We start from the raw sequence: 17866 nt of genomic DNA on the forward strand, positions 1-17866 counted from the left end.
TGCAGCCATGACTGTTGCAGTTCTGACACGTAGGTACTGCTGGAGTTTTACAACCAGCCTCAATCAGGAGGTCAGGGGCCTCCCCACCAACTCTGCCTGAGTCAAGCTCTCTCTGACCTCTGACCTATGAGCTCCTTTCTATTGCTACTTTGGAGAAAGGGGCATGGAAGAGTTCAAAGGACTCGTGTACTCTACAAACAATGCAACTTCTTCCTTGAAGACGTATTTATTCATTTATTCATTCTTATTTTTATATGTCTGTGGGTGTATTGCCTAAGCGGGTTCTACATGTATGTACGCAGGGCCAGAGAAAGCCAGCAGAGAGCATCAGATCCCCTGAAACTAAAGTTGTAGAGAGTTGAAAGCCATGATTTGGGTAACTGATGATGGCCCTCTTGAAGAGCAGCCAGTGCTTTTATTCACTGAGCCATCTCTCTGACTCCATTGAAAATCTTACTTTTATATCAAGATTAATTTAATATACTTAATTTGCAAAGAAGTACCTTCACATACCATTGGGCAGTGCCCGTTAGCTATGCCTCATCACTCAAAGCCCTACAGAACCACAGACATAACTACGGTTTTAACTTAAATGGTGAGACTGTATAGAAACATGAACTTACGCAGAAAGATATTTACCAGCCACACCCTTTCATATACAATATAGTATTTAGATTTTCAGAAGTCACCCAAGATCAGCGGTGTGTAGCGGGGCATGATAGCACATGTCTGTAATCCCAAAACTTGGTAATCAATCTGCGGTAGAGAGATTTCAAGCTCGAGGCTAGCCTGAGCTACCAAATGGTATTCTATCTCATAAAACAAGAGCTTGGCGTAGTTCAATAGTGGAGTGTTTGCCTAGAACACAAAAGGCCCTAAATTCAACCCATAGTACCACCCACACATACACAAACACACAGAAAATCAGATAAATGACCTCTAATTAAACATCTGCCATGAACTTCAATCAACTATGAAAATATATATTAGATATTTTTACTATGATTCTCAAGTTTTAAGATTGGTATCTGTTAAAGTTAGCATGCATGTTAATGTGTACATTTATGTTAATAAATGCATATTATGTATGTTTACTAACTTGAGTTCCCTTGACATGAAATACAAATACTATAGAATTATCAGCAACCATTGATAACTACAAATCTAATATAGAATTACTGGACCACTCCTAGAATTAGCTTCAGCAAGCAAGAAGTCATGGCGATTTCTCCATAGCTCTGACTAATTTTACTCTCTAACTCATTCTTGTTTAATTTTTCTTCTATGTGCTTGCTGTGGTTTGGCTAAATGTCCCTCAGAAGGCCAGGTATTAAAGGTTTGATTGCTAATCTGTGCCTCTATTCAGAGAAAACAGAGCCTAGTGGAAAGGAGTTGGGTTACTATGGATGTGCCCTGGAGGAGGACATAGGGACCCTCGCCCCTTCCTTGTACTATATCTTTTGCTTCCTAGCTACCATAAGGAAAACGAACTCTATTCTTTTCTAACATCATTCACTGTGCTACTAAAGGTCAACACCTCAGGACCAAGTGGTCATTTGACTGAAATCTCTAAAACCATAAGCCATAAATAAGAGTCTGGTGATTTGAATGGCCTTGATCCCAAGTTGGCAGAACAGTTTGAGAAAGTATAGGAGGTGTGGCTTTGTTGAAAGAGTGGGTGGTGTCACTGAGGGCAGGATCTGAGGTTCCAAAATCGCAGGCCATTCCCAGTTAGCTTTCCCTGTGTCTCCCTCTGCCATGTGGTTGTGGATCAAGACCTGAGCTTTCAGGTGCTCCTTCATCCCTTCATTCTGACGTAATGGACTCTAACCCTCTCACACTGTAAGCCAAATTAAGAACTTTCTTTTATAAGTTACCTTGGCCATAGTGTTTCATCACCGCAATAGAAAAATAACTAAGACAGAAGTTGGTACCAAGCAGTGAGCTATTGCTGTGACAGGCTTGAACATACTCTTTGTTTTGGGGTTTGTTTGTTTGTTTGTTTGTTTGTTTGTTTGTTTTTGAAGGAATGTAGAAAACTTTGGGACTTGAAACTTTGGACTTGGACATTGGTCCTACACCATAATCAGGGCTTACTGGGTCATCCAGAGCTTGGAAGACTATAGTGTTGAGACAAATGTAGATTATGGAGGTGCAGATCAAGAGGTTTCAGAGGGGAAACAATATTAGCAAGTGTGCTAGAGACCATTCTTGTAATATTTTGAGAAAGGATGTCGATGCTTTCTACTTTTGTCCTAAGAATTTGCCGGAAGCTATATTTAAAAGTAATGGGCAATTTCCTCAGTGAAAGAGATTTCAAGACAGACTGATTTGAGTTTGTCATATGGTTATTAGTAATCACTCATATACAGGTCTACAAAGGAAAAGAGCAAGTTCGGGGAAGGAAATACAAAATGTACAGTCTGAAAAGAAAAGGGGCATCAGGAAATTTAATGTTGCAGCCAAGGCTTATGATGAAGAGAAAAGGAGATCAAGGAGAGCCCTACTACAAAATGAAATAAAGTAAGGGGTGCAGTCAGGGCAAGACCCTACCCATTTCCTACTTGTGAAATAGAAAGGCCTGAGGACATCTCTGGTCCTAAAACCTGGAGACAAAGGAAAGCTACTGCCAATGTGATACAAGGAAGCCAGACTCCATTCCAACCTAGCAGTCAAATTTAGCAGTATTGCCCACATGGTTCTTTTAGAATCATGAAGGATTCAGGAGTAAGGTTTTGGACTATTCTTCCATGGTTGTGTATATTTGCTAAGGCTAGGCCTGTAGCAGAGGAAACAATACATGGAGGAGGGATTAGCCTGGGAGTCTGTTCCCTAAAGCTGTATGTGGTGGTTTGAATAACAATGCCCCCCCCTCCATAAGCTCATATACATGCATACTTGGTCCACAGTTAGTGAAGCTATTGGGATGGATTAGGAAGTGTGACCTTGTTAGAGAAGCTGTGTGTCACTGGTGGTGGGCCCCGAAGTTTCAAAATCCCAGGCCCTTTCCAGTTAGCCCTTTTCGCCTCACGCTTGTGGTTCAAGATGCAAGCGGACAGCTATAGGTCTAGAAACATGCCTCCTTCCCTGCTGCTGTATTCTCCATCAAGACGGTCAAAACTCTAATGTTCTAGAACCACGAACCCCAAATTAGATGCTTTATGTTGTAAGATGTCCTGGTCATGGTACCTTAGAACAGCAATAGACAAGTTAGCTAACACACTCCAAAAAATGTAACCTGGATTGCATTGGCTATCCCAAGATGCTGGGGACACCTGAGCCATGAGACCTTCACCAGGGAAAGCTGTGTTCAGGAATGGAAACAGCCCAAGAGAAATAAGTGTATTTCAGTCAGCAAAGCCAGAAGCCCTCTGACCACAGACGTGGACCTATGAGGTTCACAGTTTGCCCTGCTGGTTTTAGCTTGCTTTGGTCCAATATTGAGACACTGTGCCTCCCCATTCCTCTCTCTCTCTCTCTCTCTCTCTCTCTCTCTCTCTCTCTCTCTCTCTCTCAAAATGGTAACCTATATTTCTGTGTCATCACATGTCGGAAGTATATAATTTGCTTTATTTGGATTCTTAAATGGTGTTGAGGCTGTGAAAGACTGTGGAGACTTTTAAAATAGTGCTTCAATGCGTTTTCATTATATTGTAAGGATGAGTCGATGAGGGCCAGGTTGTGGGATATGGCGGTTTAAATGGGAATGGCCCCCCATGGACTCACTGAATTTGAAGGCTTAGTCATTAAGGGTGGAAGTATTTGGGAAGGGCTGAAAGGCGTGGCCATGTTGGAAGAGACGTGTCACTGGAGCTAAACTTAGGGGTTTCACAAGCCTCACACACTTTCCATTATCTATCGCCCTGCCTCCTCTCCCCACCTTGTGGCTGAGGATCAAGATATAAGTTTTCAGATGTCTTTTCACTCCGCCGTCACACGGACGTTAATGATCTGAAAATGTAAGCCCAAGCAAATGCTTTTGGTCACGGTGTTTTGTCCCGGTAGAAAAGTAACTGAGATAAAGCCTTTCCTCCTCATAAGTTGATCAATACAAGTATTTTTTGTCACATAAAAAAAAAACAAAAAAAAAACAAAGGACACTGTGGTTAGGACAAAACGGCAACCAACAGATTGGGAAAAGATCTTTACCAATCCTACAACAGATAGAGGCCTTATATCCAAAATATACAAAGAACTCAAGAAGTTAGACCACAGGGAAACAAATAACCCTATTAAAAAATGGGGTTCAGAGCTAAACAAAGAATTCACAGCTGAGGAATGCTGAATGACTGAGAAACACCTAAAGAAACGTTCAACATCTTTAGTCATAAGGGAAATGCAAATCAAAACAACCCTGAGATTTCACCTCACACCAGTGAGAATGGCTAAGATCAAAAACTCAGGTGACTCTCTCCCTACTTATTCAATATAGTTCTTGAAGTTCTAGCCAGAGCAATCAGACAACAAAAGGAGATCAAGGGGATACAGATCGGAAAAGAAGAGGTCAAAATATCACTATTTGCAGACGACATGATAGTATATTTAAGTGATCCCAAAAGTTCCACCAGAGAACTACTAAAGCTGATAAACAACTTCAGCAAAGTGGCTGGGTATAAAATTAACTCAAATAAATCAGTTGCCTTCCACTATACAAAAGAGAAACAAGCCGAGAAAGAAATTAGGGAAACGACACCCTTCATAATAGACCCAAATAATATAAAGTACCTCAGTGTGACTTTAACCAAGCAAGTAAAAGATCTGTACAATAAGAACTTCAAGACACTGAGGAAAGAAATTGAAGAAGACCTCAGAAGATGGAAAGATCTCCCATGCTCATGGATTGGCAGGATTAATATAGTAAAAATGGCCATTTTACCAAAAGCAATCTACAGATTCAATGCAATCCCCATCAAAATACCAATCCAATTCTTCAAAGAGTTAGACAGAACAATTTGCAAATTCATCTGGAATAACAAAAAACCCAGGATAGCTAAAGCTATCCTCAACAATAAGAGGACTTCAGGGGGAATCACTATCCCTGAACTCAAGCAGTATTACAGAGCAATAGTGATAAAAACTGCATGGTATTGGTACAGAGACAGACAGATAGACCAATGGAATAGAATTGAAGACCCAGAAATGAACCCACACACCTATGGTCACTTGATTTTTGACAAAGGAGCCAAAACCATCCAATGGAAAAAAGATAGCATTTTCAGCAAATGGTGCTGGTTCAACTGGAAGTCAGCATGTAGAAGAATGCAGATCGATCCATGCTTATCACCCTGTACAAAGCTTAAGTCCAAGTGGATCAAGGACCTCCACATCAAACCAGACACACTCAAACTAATAGAAGAAAAACTAGGGAAGCATCTGGAACACATGGGCACTGGAAAAAATTTCCTGAACAAAACACCAATGGCTTATGCTCTAAGATCAAGAATCGACAAATGGGATCTCATAAAACTGCAAAGCTTCTGTAAGGCAAAGGACACTGTGGTTAGGACAAAACGGCAACCAACAGATTGGGAAAAGATCTTTACCAATCCTATAACAGATAGAGGCCTTATATCCAAAATATACAAAGAACTCAAGAAGTTAGACCGCAGGGAAACAAATAACCCTATTAAAAAATGGGGTTCAGAGCTAAACAAAGAATTCACAGCTGAGGAATGCCGAATGGCTGAGAAACACCTAAAGAAATGTTCAACATCTTTAGTCATAAGGGAAATGCAAATCAAAACAACCCTGAGATTTCACCTCACACCAGTGAGAATGGCTAAGATCAAAAACTCAGGTGACAGCAGATGCTGGCGAGGATGTGGAGAAAGAGGAACACTCCTCCATTGTTGGTGGGATTGCAGACTGCTACAACCATTCTGGAAATCAGTCTGGAGGTTCCTCAGAAAATTGGACATTGAACTGCCTGAGGATCCAGCCATACCTCTCTTGGGCATATACCCAAAAGATGCCTCAACATATAAAAGAGACACGTGCTCCACTATGTTCATCGCAGCCTTATTTATAATAGCCAGAAACTGGAAAGAACCCAGATGCCCTTCAACAGAGGAATGGATACAGAAAATGTGGTACATCTACACAATGGAATATTACTCAGCTATCAAAAACAACGAGTTCATGAAATTCGTAGGCAAATGGTTGGAACTGGAAAATATCATCCTGAGTGAGCTAACCCACTCACAGAAAGACATACATGGTATGCACTCACTGATAAGTGGCTATTAGCCCAAATGCTTGAATTACCCTAGATCCCTAGAACAAAGGAAACTCAAGACGGATGATCAAAATGTGAATGCTTCACTCCTTCTTTAAATGAGGAAAAAGAATACCCTTGGCAGGGAAGGGAGAGGCAAAGATTAAAACAGAGACTGAAGGAACACCCATTCAGAGCCTGCCCCACAGGTGGCCCATACATATACAGCCACCCAATTAGACAAGATGGATGAAGCAAAGAAGTGCAGACCGACAGGAGCCGGATGTAGATCGCTCCTGAGAGACACAGCCAGAATACAGCAAATACAGAGGCGAATGCCAGCAGCAAACCACTGAACTGAGAATAGGTCCCCCGTTGAAGGAATCAGAGAAAGAACTGGAAGAGCTTGAAGGTGCTCGAGACCCCAAAAGTACAACAATGTCAAGCAACCAGAGCTTCCAGGGACTAAGCCACTACCTAAAGACTATACATGGACTGACCCTGGACTCTGTCCCCATAGGTAGCAATGAATATCCTAGTAAGAGCACCAGTGGAAGGGGAAGCCCTGGGTCCTGCTAAGACTGAACCCCCAGTGAACTAGACTATGCGGGGAGGGTGGCAATGGGGGGAGGTTTGGGAGGGGAACACCCATAAGGAAGGGGAGGGGGGAGGGTGATGTTTGTCCGGAAACCGGGAAAGGGAATAACACTTGAAATGTATATAAGAAATACTCAAGTTAATAATAAAAAAAAAAATGTCATAATGAAAAAAAAAAAAACTCAGGTGACAACAAATGCTGGGGAGGATGTGGAGAAAGAGGAACACTCCTCCATTGTTGGTGGGATTGCAGACTGGTACAACCATTCTGGAAATCAGTCTGGAGGTTCCTCAGAAAATTGGACATTGAACTGCCTGAGGATCCAGCTATACCTCTCTTGGGCATATACCCACAAGATGCACCAACACATAAAAAAGACAAGTGCTCCACTATGTTCATAGCAGCCTTATTTATAATAGCCAGAAGCTGGAAAGAACCCAGATGCCCTTCAACACAGGAATGGATACAGAAAATGTGGTACATCTACACAATGGAATATTACTCAGCTATCAAAAACAATGCCTTTATGAAATTCGTAGGCAAATGGTTGGAACTGGAAAATATCATCCTGAGTTAGGTAACCCAATCACAGAAAAACACACATGGTATGCACTCATTGATAAGTGGCTATTAGCCCAAATGCTTGAATTACCCTAGATGCATAGAAGAAATGAAACTCAAGACGGATGATCAAAATGTGAATGCTTCACTCCTTCTTTAAAAGGGAAACAAGAATACCCTTGGCAGGGAATAGAGAGGCAAAGATTAAAACAGAGACTGGAGGAACACCCATTCAGAGCCTGCCCCACATGTGGCCCATACATATACAGCCACCCAATTACACAAGATGGATGAAGCAAAGAAGTGCAGGCCGACAGTTACCGGATGTAGATCTCTCCTGAGAGACACAGCCAGAATACAGCAAATACAGAGGCGAATGCCAGCAGCAAACCACTGAACTGAGAATAGGACCCCTGTTGAAGGAATCAGAGAAAGAACTGGAAGAGCTTGAAGGGGCTCGAGACCCCTTATGAACAACAATGCCAAGCAACCAGAGCTTCCAGGGACTAAGCCACTATCTAAAGACTATACATGGACTGACCCTGGACTCTGACCCCATAGGTAGCAATGAATATCCTAGTAAGAGCACCAGTGGAAGGGGAAGCCCTGGGTCCTGCTAAGACTGAACCCCCAGTGAACGTGATTGTTGGGGGGAGGGTGGCAATGGGGAGAGGGTGGGGAGGGGAACACCCATAAAGAAGGGGAGGGGGAGAGGGGAAGGTATTAGGGGGATGTTTGCCCGGAAACCGGGAAAGGGAATAACATTCGAAATGTAAATAAGAAATACTCAAGTTAATAAAAAAAAAAAAAGTGACCCTCCAAAAAAAAAAAAAAAAAAAAAACCAGCTAGGGCTGGAAATCTAACTCAGCGGTAGAGTACTTACCTCGCACAAATAAGATAAGGCATATGCTTTATGCCCAGCACCAAAGAAAACTAACACATTCTTAAGCACCCTAGGCAATCAATTAGTCAATAAACTAATAAACCTTCAGGAAACATTCATGCCTTGAGGGTCTTAGGTAACTAACCTCTGCAGGTTAGTAAATGAAGGAAAACGGGTGATCTCCTTAATGCTATTTCCTTCCAACACCATACAGAACACCGTTTGATAAAATTTAATTAAAATGAACCATTCCTTACTTTTTACCTCAATAAAACTACAACCTGCATCACTTTGGCAACGCGAGTTAATTATTCGGACTGTAATAGGCTTTGTTCATTGACTAAGTTTATTCTTTCTAACGTTTACTCCCTCTTCCTTGTTCCAGTCTTTGCGTGCGATCCATTTGTACTAATTTCGGAAACTGCTGGTCGGATTCTGAGCGAACCTGAGACGCAGATTGAACTCACTTTGCCGTAATAAATTATGTTGAGAAAAGCAAACATTTTCGATTGCGAGTCTACATGCCTGCGCTAATTACTTTTGCCACACCTCGAGTGGATATCTGCCAAAACCAAACTTAAGAAGTCGGGGTTTATTGCGGCTTACAGCTTGAGTCCACCTGGGTGGGAAGAACATGGTTGCAAGAGCAGCTGTGGGTGTGGAGGCAGGGGCATGAAGCAGCTGGTCATTCTGAATGTGGAGTAGGAGACAGAGATGAGTGCTGGTCCGTGGGTTGTTCTTTTTATCCTTTGTTTTTTGTTTGTTTTGCTTTTTTTGTTTTATTTTTATTCTCTCTAGAACCCATGGGATGATGGCTGCCTACTTCACAGTAACCCTTCCAACCTTAACAGATTCCGTGTGCAGTCAGCTGACAGTGAAAGTTCCCATCACAGCACCCAACTATATGATATAATTTCTCATCTATTATCACATATGCCTTTAAATACACCAAATTCCATTATTTTTCCTCAGAACTCATATATTATGATAATTTAATTTCAGGTACTTTGGTAGATTTATGACTGTGAAGAACAAAATATTTTAGGTACATTTTGAACCAATTTAATGTGTTACATACAAGAACAAGTGCCCACTTTCAATAACGACAGCCTTGATCAACTCTCTGGTTATTTCTACTGTCTTTTTTTTTTTTTAAGTCCTCTCGAGCTTCAAGTGTAATTAAATTATCTGTGTGCGTTTTATATGTCCCATTTAATGCTTTTCCATGTTAAATTGACCTGGCTATGACAAGACAATAATGATTCAAAGTGCAAATAAACATCTTTTAAATGTTCTTAGCTTTAACAGTGCACATCTAAGGCTGGTGTAGTGCTATATTGGTTAAATTTCTTTCATTATTGGGACCAAATTCCTAACAAGAAACAACTTCAGGGTTTACCAGTTTGCGGTTTGAATTCATGGTTGGTGGTGGTGGTAGTGGAGAAAATACACTCACCTCAGTAGGTACAGCTGACTCAATTGGGTAGTTCATATTAACAATGTCACCGAGCTATGACCAGACAGAAGATTCCATTTATGAACCGTATACTATCTAAAATAGTGTAAACACACAATGTCACTCATTGGATTCATAGCCTAGCAGTTTGTTTTGGAGGAAGAGCATCACAAAGCAGCCCTCCCTGACTGTCCACACCTGCCCCACCTCCCAGGTGCGACTACAGAAGTGTGACACCGTTGTCCTTTGAACGTGAAATATGCCCAGGACTTGTGTGTTTGAACACTTGATCTCCAACTGCTAGTGTTGTTTTGTGAAACTGTGGGACATTTTGGACCTACCTGAAGACGAAAGCCAGGTTGCCGTGTGTGCGGGGCTGATGGGTTCTTGTTCTTGTCAAAGCTCTGGTGAGAGGGGGGAAAAATGGAAGAGGAATAGGCTTCTCACTGAGCACTGACGAAAGGCTTCTCTAGCGCCCTCTATGGGCAAATCTTAACATTACATCAGCTGCCAAAAGGCCCAGGTCCCTGAACACAGATTATGATACTGAGGGGTAAGGTTTGTACCCCAGAGTCATTAAGCTCTTGGATCCGTTGACTTTCTCTTGTGGTGGGGCATCTTCTCCTGTGGTTTGTAAGCTTTTTATTTTGAATTCATTTGCTTGTGAAGGATTCATTTTTTTAGAATGTTTGGCTGGAATTAAATCTTTTTTCTTTTAATCTGTTTCAGCTACATCTTAGGAGTTTCTTTGATCATCTCTAAATTTCCTTCAGTTTAGGATTCCAACACAATATAGGAAGAATGGATATGGACCTCAAATCTGCACGCAACACAGGCGTGAGGCTTTAGCTTCAAATATATATTCCACGCGAAACCTCGGACAGCACCCTAGCCTCTTTGATTGGTTTCCTATGGCTGCTTTCTGTGCATTTTGGCAGAGAGATAAAAAGGAGAGCTGGAAAAGGGGAGATGTCAACTTGATGTACTATTTTACCCTAACGGAATGCTTGCCCCCTCTGTCAACAACCCGGAGCTTTTGGTGACTCTCAAACCAACCCGTTTAGCCAAGACTCTGCTAAGACACAGATCCTCATGGCCATCTTTATACACGCAGCTGTAACGGAGTAGCTCCTAGGAACCCGAAGTCCTGTTCAGGATGATCTCTTTGTCTGCTCCGCTGAGCCCACGTGCTCGGTACCCTGAACCTCACCGCTACTGCCACTCTCCAGCTCCCAAGTCAGAAACATGAACACCCTGATCTCGCGCCTTTCGTTCACTCTCCTCCCTTCCTTTCCCCGACATCGAAAACAAACAAGAACAGGAAAGCATTATCAAATCCTAAACACACCAGTTCTTTATAAAGCCCGGATCACCTTTCATATCCACAGCCTGGAGCTCAACAACGCACTTCTTGCCTCTGGTCCAAACTCTTTGCCAAGGCTGTCAGAGCCCCACGTGGCCCAGATCCTGTCAGCCTTTCAGACCTTATGGCTGTCACTCGCCAACCGGATCCAGCCACTGGCCTTTCTATTCCTTGAACACAATGACTTGATCTACTCCTTACTCCGATATAAACTTTTGAACAGCTCTACAAAATCAATGTTTTCCTGATTTTACAGAAAATGGGGGTCGGGGTGAGGGTTATACAGGAGAATGGCTTGCCAACAGACTGAATCTGGTAGTGACCAAAACAAACATGGACACCAGTGCTCTGGTCCCAAAGACCATTCTTTTCACCACTAGGCTTTCCTGCCTTCCCAATATGCCCAGTGAGGCCAGTCCAGTCAGGAAACTGTCCAATTGGGCTTGTCTTAGCTTGAAAGGATGGTCATGAGAATGATTATGAAGATAGCTGGAAGAGAAATCACAGAATAAGACTCAGCACTTCCTAGATGAAGCAAATTTGCTAGTCATTCCAGTCGGTGTCAACTTCAAATCCTCTAGCCTTTGACCCACAGGGAATGTGCGTTATACAGACTGCAGCTTCAAAAAATATGGCAGTTGTAAATATAAGATACACATAAAAACCAAAAGATAAATCCTGAAAATAGCAGAAAACAAATTCCAATAGTCAGTTTATGTGACTTTTATACAAGATTTATAACCAATAAAAATTTATATGAAACAATCACACGGCCACACACACATGCACACTCACATTCACACACCCTCCAACATAATATCCTAAGTCCAAGTTTGTTCTTACACAAACCATAAATATTCCAAAGGTTAATTAAAAGCAAGATGTGTGCACGACTCTGTATAAATGTGGAATCTTCTAAGTTCCTCTCCTGCTTAGCGTTTTGCAGCCTTCTTTTTTTTTTTCTACTTCTAGCTCCAGACAATCAATAAACAATAATAAAAGTGAAAGAGAGGATGTCTAATTGGGAGTTGTGTATACTCTAGACATCCTCTCAATCATTTTTATTATTGTGTATTGATCCTTTGGCACAAAAAGAATGAAATATTCAAGACATCCTCCCCACGGCCATCCACAACTAATCCCTGTAACTTGCGCACACTTTACACTACATGGCGAAGAGGAATGAACCTGGTATTAACATTGCTAATCAACTAACTACCTTGAGATTTGGAGATTATCCTGGATTATCATCCTGGGCCTGGTGTAATCACCACATAATTCAAAACCAAGAAGATCGCTTGGAGAGTTAGACTGAGTGATTCTGTGAGAGAAAAGGGGATTCTATCTATACCATCCAGAAATCTACACCGGCCAGCCTACAAGTGTTGACTTGAGCCCAAAATGATTTGTCAGACCTATAAGCAAACACAAAATCAGCAAATGTAGTAAATTCACATTGTTGCAAGTGTCTCAACTGTGAGGGGCTGTCTTAACAACCCCGGGACACTCACCTACCTGCTACCATTACCTGCTAGGGAGAAATTCAGGACTTTTTCTTTAACTCTTTCTCCAACATGATTTTGAGTGAACCAATTGTTTGTTCATATGCTTTCTTTGACCACATGGAATCTCAGACCTCTTCATTTTTTTTCCTCTTCTCTGTATACAAATTGCTCACCAGGACTGATCCTGCAACCTCAAAGCTAGAACTGTTAGTTTTTGAGACTTTTTTGTTTATGTGTATGCGCATACTCTGTGTGTGTGTGTGTGTGTGTGTGTGTGTGGTGTGTGTGTGTGTGTGTGTGTGTGTGTGTGTGTGTGTGTGTGTTCTTGGTACCAAGGTGGTCAGAAGAGGTTTTCGGATCCCCTGCTACTGGATCTACAGATGATTTTGAGCCACCACGTGGGTGCTGGAAACTGAATCCAGATCCTCTCTGAGAACAGTTAAGTTCTCTTAACCACAGAGCCATCGCTCAAGCTCCAGAACTGTTATTTTGATTATGATATGTTGTTCTTTTGAGAAGTTTCCCTAACAGCAATATCCATATCTACTTCATGCACACAGCTAGCCTCTGAGCATCTCAACAAGCACAGAAGCAGGACATGGTCCGACCAAGCAGCCGAGTTTCTCATTAACGTGCAGCACCCAGCGTCCTCCTCGTCTCATTGAATGTGAAGTCCCTTCTTCCTTCTACCCAGCTTAGAATCCCTGGACTCATTCTTGTCTCCCCTTTCACTCACACTGCATTCAAAACATGGAGACCTCACCGACCGATTCAAGCCTCAGTTCTCATTTGCTGTGAAACCCAGAAACTGATCTCCCTCTTGGCTCCCGTACTCTGTTCTCAACATAGCACCACACTAACATTTAAAACGTGAGGAGTTGCTCCCCCTCGCCCATTACAGCACATCTTTTCCCAGCCATTCAGAATAAAAGCCAAAGGCCCTGCTCTCCCTGTACCATTTCTGTCTCCTCACTGGTGAGGGCTTTTCACATCCTATCCTCCCTGTTCCTGAACGGAAAGCAGACCCACCTTCAGCAGGATTCACAGCTGCTGCTTAGCAAAAATGGCTGCCGTATGGACACAAAGAGAATGAGAGCTCCTAGTCAGAGCAACACTGTTGTGACTTTCTACAATGGTGGAGGTGTGTTCATCCATCCTACCTGATATGGCAGCCCTGCGTAACATTCAGTTTCTAAACTCTTTGTAAATATTGTGACAGAACAACCAAATGTTATTTTTATTTTTTTTGTTGATTCTTTGAAATTTTCACATCATCCACCCCCAATCCTACTCATCTCTGATCCCTTTAGATCTACTCTCTGACTCTTCAATCTCTCCCAATAAAAATTAAATAAATATATAAAAAAACAACAATAAAAAGCATCAACATCTCACCGTGAAAGCTGCAGTGGGTCACTATATGTGTCACACCGTATATCCTTTAGCTCAAACAGTTTTACTTGCAAATGTTCGTTGCATTGCCTCATTGATCCGGTGTGAGGTCCTTCCTCACTTCCACCTGAGGCAGGCAGGAAAGCTGACCCCACCCCTTGACTGGGCCAATTAAGAGCTGGCCCCAGTGGTGCCTGCACAGGAGAGCTGGCAGGCTGACCAACTCAGCTTCATCCAGGCCCAGATCCAGGGCTCTGAGTTGGTCCACCCTAACCTCTACTCCATCTATAAATTGCTGGAGCGTGTGAAGGGCGGGTCCTGCAGATCCAAAGCTGCAGGATCTTCGTGACCCTGGGCAACAACCAGATAGTGGAGAGGAGTCCCAGTGAGGATCCAGAATTGATATCGTAACACAAGCCAGAGGCCTCGAACGAAAAGTTAATTTTATTGTAATTACTTACATTATCAAATGTGGATCGTCGCTACCACGTTAGATTGCACAGACCACAGAACAGAGAGATATGTAGAGCTACAATTCTAATACTACTAAGGATACATGGAATTGGTTTAATGGTAAGAGTGTGCAATAAAGAACTGTGGTAGCACAAGGAGAGAACCTGTATTCTGACTGAGTTTGGTTCCCTTGGGCTTCCGTAGCATTAAAGGATTTCCTCTTATATAATTTTTCATCATCACTTTATCTTACTTACTTTATTTTTTACTTATTCATTTATTCCTTGAGACAGCATTTGGGTTTGTAGCTCAGATGATCTCAAACTTGCTTAGGATGGCCTTGAACTCATGATCCTTCTACCTCAGCAGTACTGTAATTATGCATATCATCATGCCCAGCCCCTTCGCATTCTTATAATAATGGCATTTGTTTATTTGTTTCCTATCAGTCTCCCTTGTGATAGCTTTTAATCTTAATTGTCACCTTGATTGGGGAAATGCCTACAAAATTAGTGAAGAACACCTCTGAGTGTGTCAGTGAGAGATGATTAGATCGTTGGGACTCTGACCCCAAAAATGGATGAATCCTTAATAGACTCGCAGTATGAAGGCAATAGTGGGAGGGGGGAAGTGATGGAGTGGGCCTAGTTAGAGTTAAGTCATTGGAAATATGTCTTTGGGGCTTTATCATGCCCTGCCCTCTTCCTGCCTTTGATCGATTTGCTTCCCAGCTGGTCTGAAGTGAACAGCCTCTGCCATTATGTTCTACCTGTTAGCCTGGAAACACGGAGCCATGGGATCTTGGATTCCGCTTCCTGAAATCATGAATCCAGATAAGCCCGTGTTCCTTGTGAGTTGTCTATTTCGGGCGAGTAAAATGGCACAGATGTAGTTAATGCATGATTAAGCTGTCAGTTAAAGCTATGCCTGTCCTCGGTTACTTATAGAGTGCTTCGCATGCTGCAGGTGATCAATACACTGACTTGAATGAAAACTGAGATGGCTCCACGATGTTTCTAGAGGGGTGATGCTTGAGCTGAACCTTAATAACTGGGAGGTCTCCCGGTCAAGGCATTGTAGGAAAGACAGAGAAAAAGACACATGCAGAAGCAGATCAGCCTGGCAGTCCATCACTTCACGGAGTCTGAGCTCAGTGTGCCTATAATGCATATACAAAGGTAGATGCAGCAGGATGAGAGAGAGGGAGAGGGAAAGAGAGAGAGAGAGAGTACAAGCTCATGTAGCTGTGTACTCATGTGCACATGTGTGTAATGTATGAGGCCAGAAGCCTTTGACCAGTCTCCACTTTTATGGATATTTTGCCTGCCTGTATGTTTGTGCACCACGTGTGTGCAGTGCCTCAGAAGTAAGAAGAAGATGTCAGATGCCCTAGTATTGGGACTATGGGCAGTTCTGAGCCGCTAGTTAGGTGCTGGGAATTGAATCTGGGTTTTCTGGAAGAGCATTTGGTGCTCTTCACCACTAAGACGTCATCCCAGCTCCATCCACCTTATTTTTTGAGCTGAGTCTTCTCACTGAACCTGGAGTTCACCAACTGGGCTAGATGTGCTGACCAATGAGCTCCAGATACCTGCCTGCCTCTGCCTTAGTAGAGCTGGGGGTTACAAACATGCAGTACCTTGCCTGGATTTTTATATGTGTACTGAGGAACCAGACTCAAACCCTCATGTTTGCACAGCAAGCAATTTACTGACTGAGCCATGTCCCCAGCCTCACTCCACTCACTTCTTGCAAAATATAAAAGCCAGTGTGAGATTAAGAATCAAATTCTTACTTTTTGAATTGTGGCAAAGTAGACATACATTTAAAAAAAAACTCACCCCCATTAGAGCCTTGTGGTGATTATAAATAAAGTTTCTGTAACTTTCTTCATCTAGAATATTATAATATTTCAACTTGTATGGACCTTGGAGATTATTCAACTGAAACTTTCTCTGGTCTGATGAGAAGATTAAGACCCAGAACACAGCACTAATTAATGCAGAAGTGGGACCATAGTCCAGATGTTTCAGTCACAGCTCTGGGTCATTAACACGCAGTGAATACAAAATCACGTTTCTTTTTCACCTGACACAAGGAAGCCTCTAGCCCAGTGTTTCTCAGCCTGTGGGTTGTGACCCTTTTGGAGGGGTCCAATGACCCTTTCGCGAGGGTTGCCTGAGACCATCTGCATATCCCGATATTTACATCACGATTCGTAACAGTAGCAAAAGTTACAGATATGAAGCAGCAGCAAAAATGATTTTATGGTTGGGGATCCCCACACATGGGAATTGTATTAAAGGGTCACAGCATTAGGAAGGTTGAGAACTACCGCTCTAGGCGAAAACAGTAGATGTGTCTAATCTCTGATCAATCTACAAAGTGTGCAGGAAGAAGGATCTCTCACAATCCTACACCCATATAAAAAGAACCACCAAGGCTGACCAAGAGCGAGAACAGGGGAGCGGGGAAGACAGATGAAACAATAAGCCATTTATTTCTGCCTTGGAAAACAGTAACAAACTTTGGAGGAGTCATTTCGGTAATGCATTGTAAAAATGAATTCTAATTTGACAACTGCTTCCCATGAATAGCTCTGAGCAGTACACTAAAACGAGATGTGTTACCTCATCCCTAGCAGGCCGTGCTCTCCATGGGCTACCTCAGTTGTAACTTATTGGTCTCTCCGAGCCTCACCTGTCATTTTCTAAAAGGCAGGCCCTGCACCTTCCAGGTCTTTCCAACTCTCGGGTTCTCACGTTGTTTGTGGTGGGCACAGAAGAGAGAACTCAGTGGAACCAATTCCTATTTCGGACAGATTCATTCCTGCCACATCTCTGCAGTCAGACAAAACCTCCACTTCTGCCAACCTGTACGTTTGTAAACTGTGTATAACGCACATGACTTGAACGCACATGACTAGCGCTACAGCCGCTTCCTGAGGCTTGGTTTCCTGTTGACTGCCTTGTTCCATCCAGCATCTCATCATGGGCCAGCACATAAAGTCCGAAACTCATTGGAGACATTCTCAGGAAGAACCCTCCTTTGCAAGTCATGGGGGGTTAGGGGGTAGTTTCCCCAGAAAGAGGTGAGAAGAAGAATGTTCTGTCCATCTTTACTTGGTTCAATTCACAGTAAATAAGAATCGACAGATATAACACGTTGCTATGAACGTAGCACATCTTCCTGCGTGAACGCCTGTGGGTTCATCCCTCACCATTTGTCTCTGAAGCTCCCAGCAGCTGCTTTTGATTTCAGTCCCATCCTCCACGCAAAAGCAGGAATACAATTTTTCATTTGAGTAATTTCTTTGGACGTACATCGTGTCGATCCCTGCTTTTTGTGAGCTCTCTAACCATTCAGTCTTCTCTAAGACGATGGGGCTAATAGGATGCGAGCTCAATTAAAAGCCGACGGCTAAAACTCGTCAACTAGGT

Source organism: Rattus norvegicus, chromosome 5, assembly GCF_036323735.1.
Source record: "Rattus norvegicus strain BN/NHsdMcwi chromosome 5, GRCr8, whole genome shotgun sequence".
Taxonomy (NCBI): domain Eukaryota; kingdom Metazoa; phylum Chordata; class Mammalia; order Rodentia; family Muridae; genus Rattus; species Rattus norvegicus.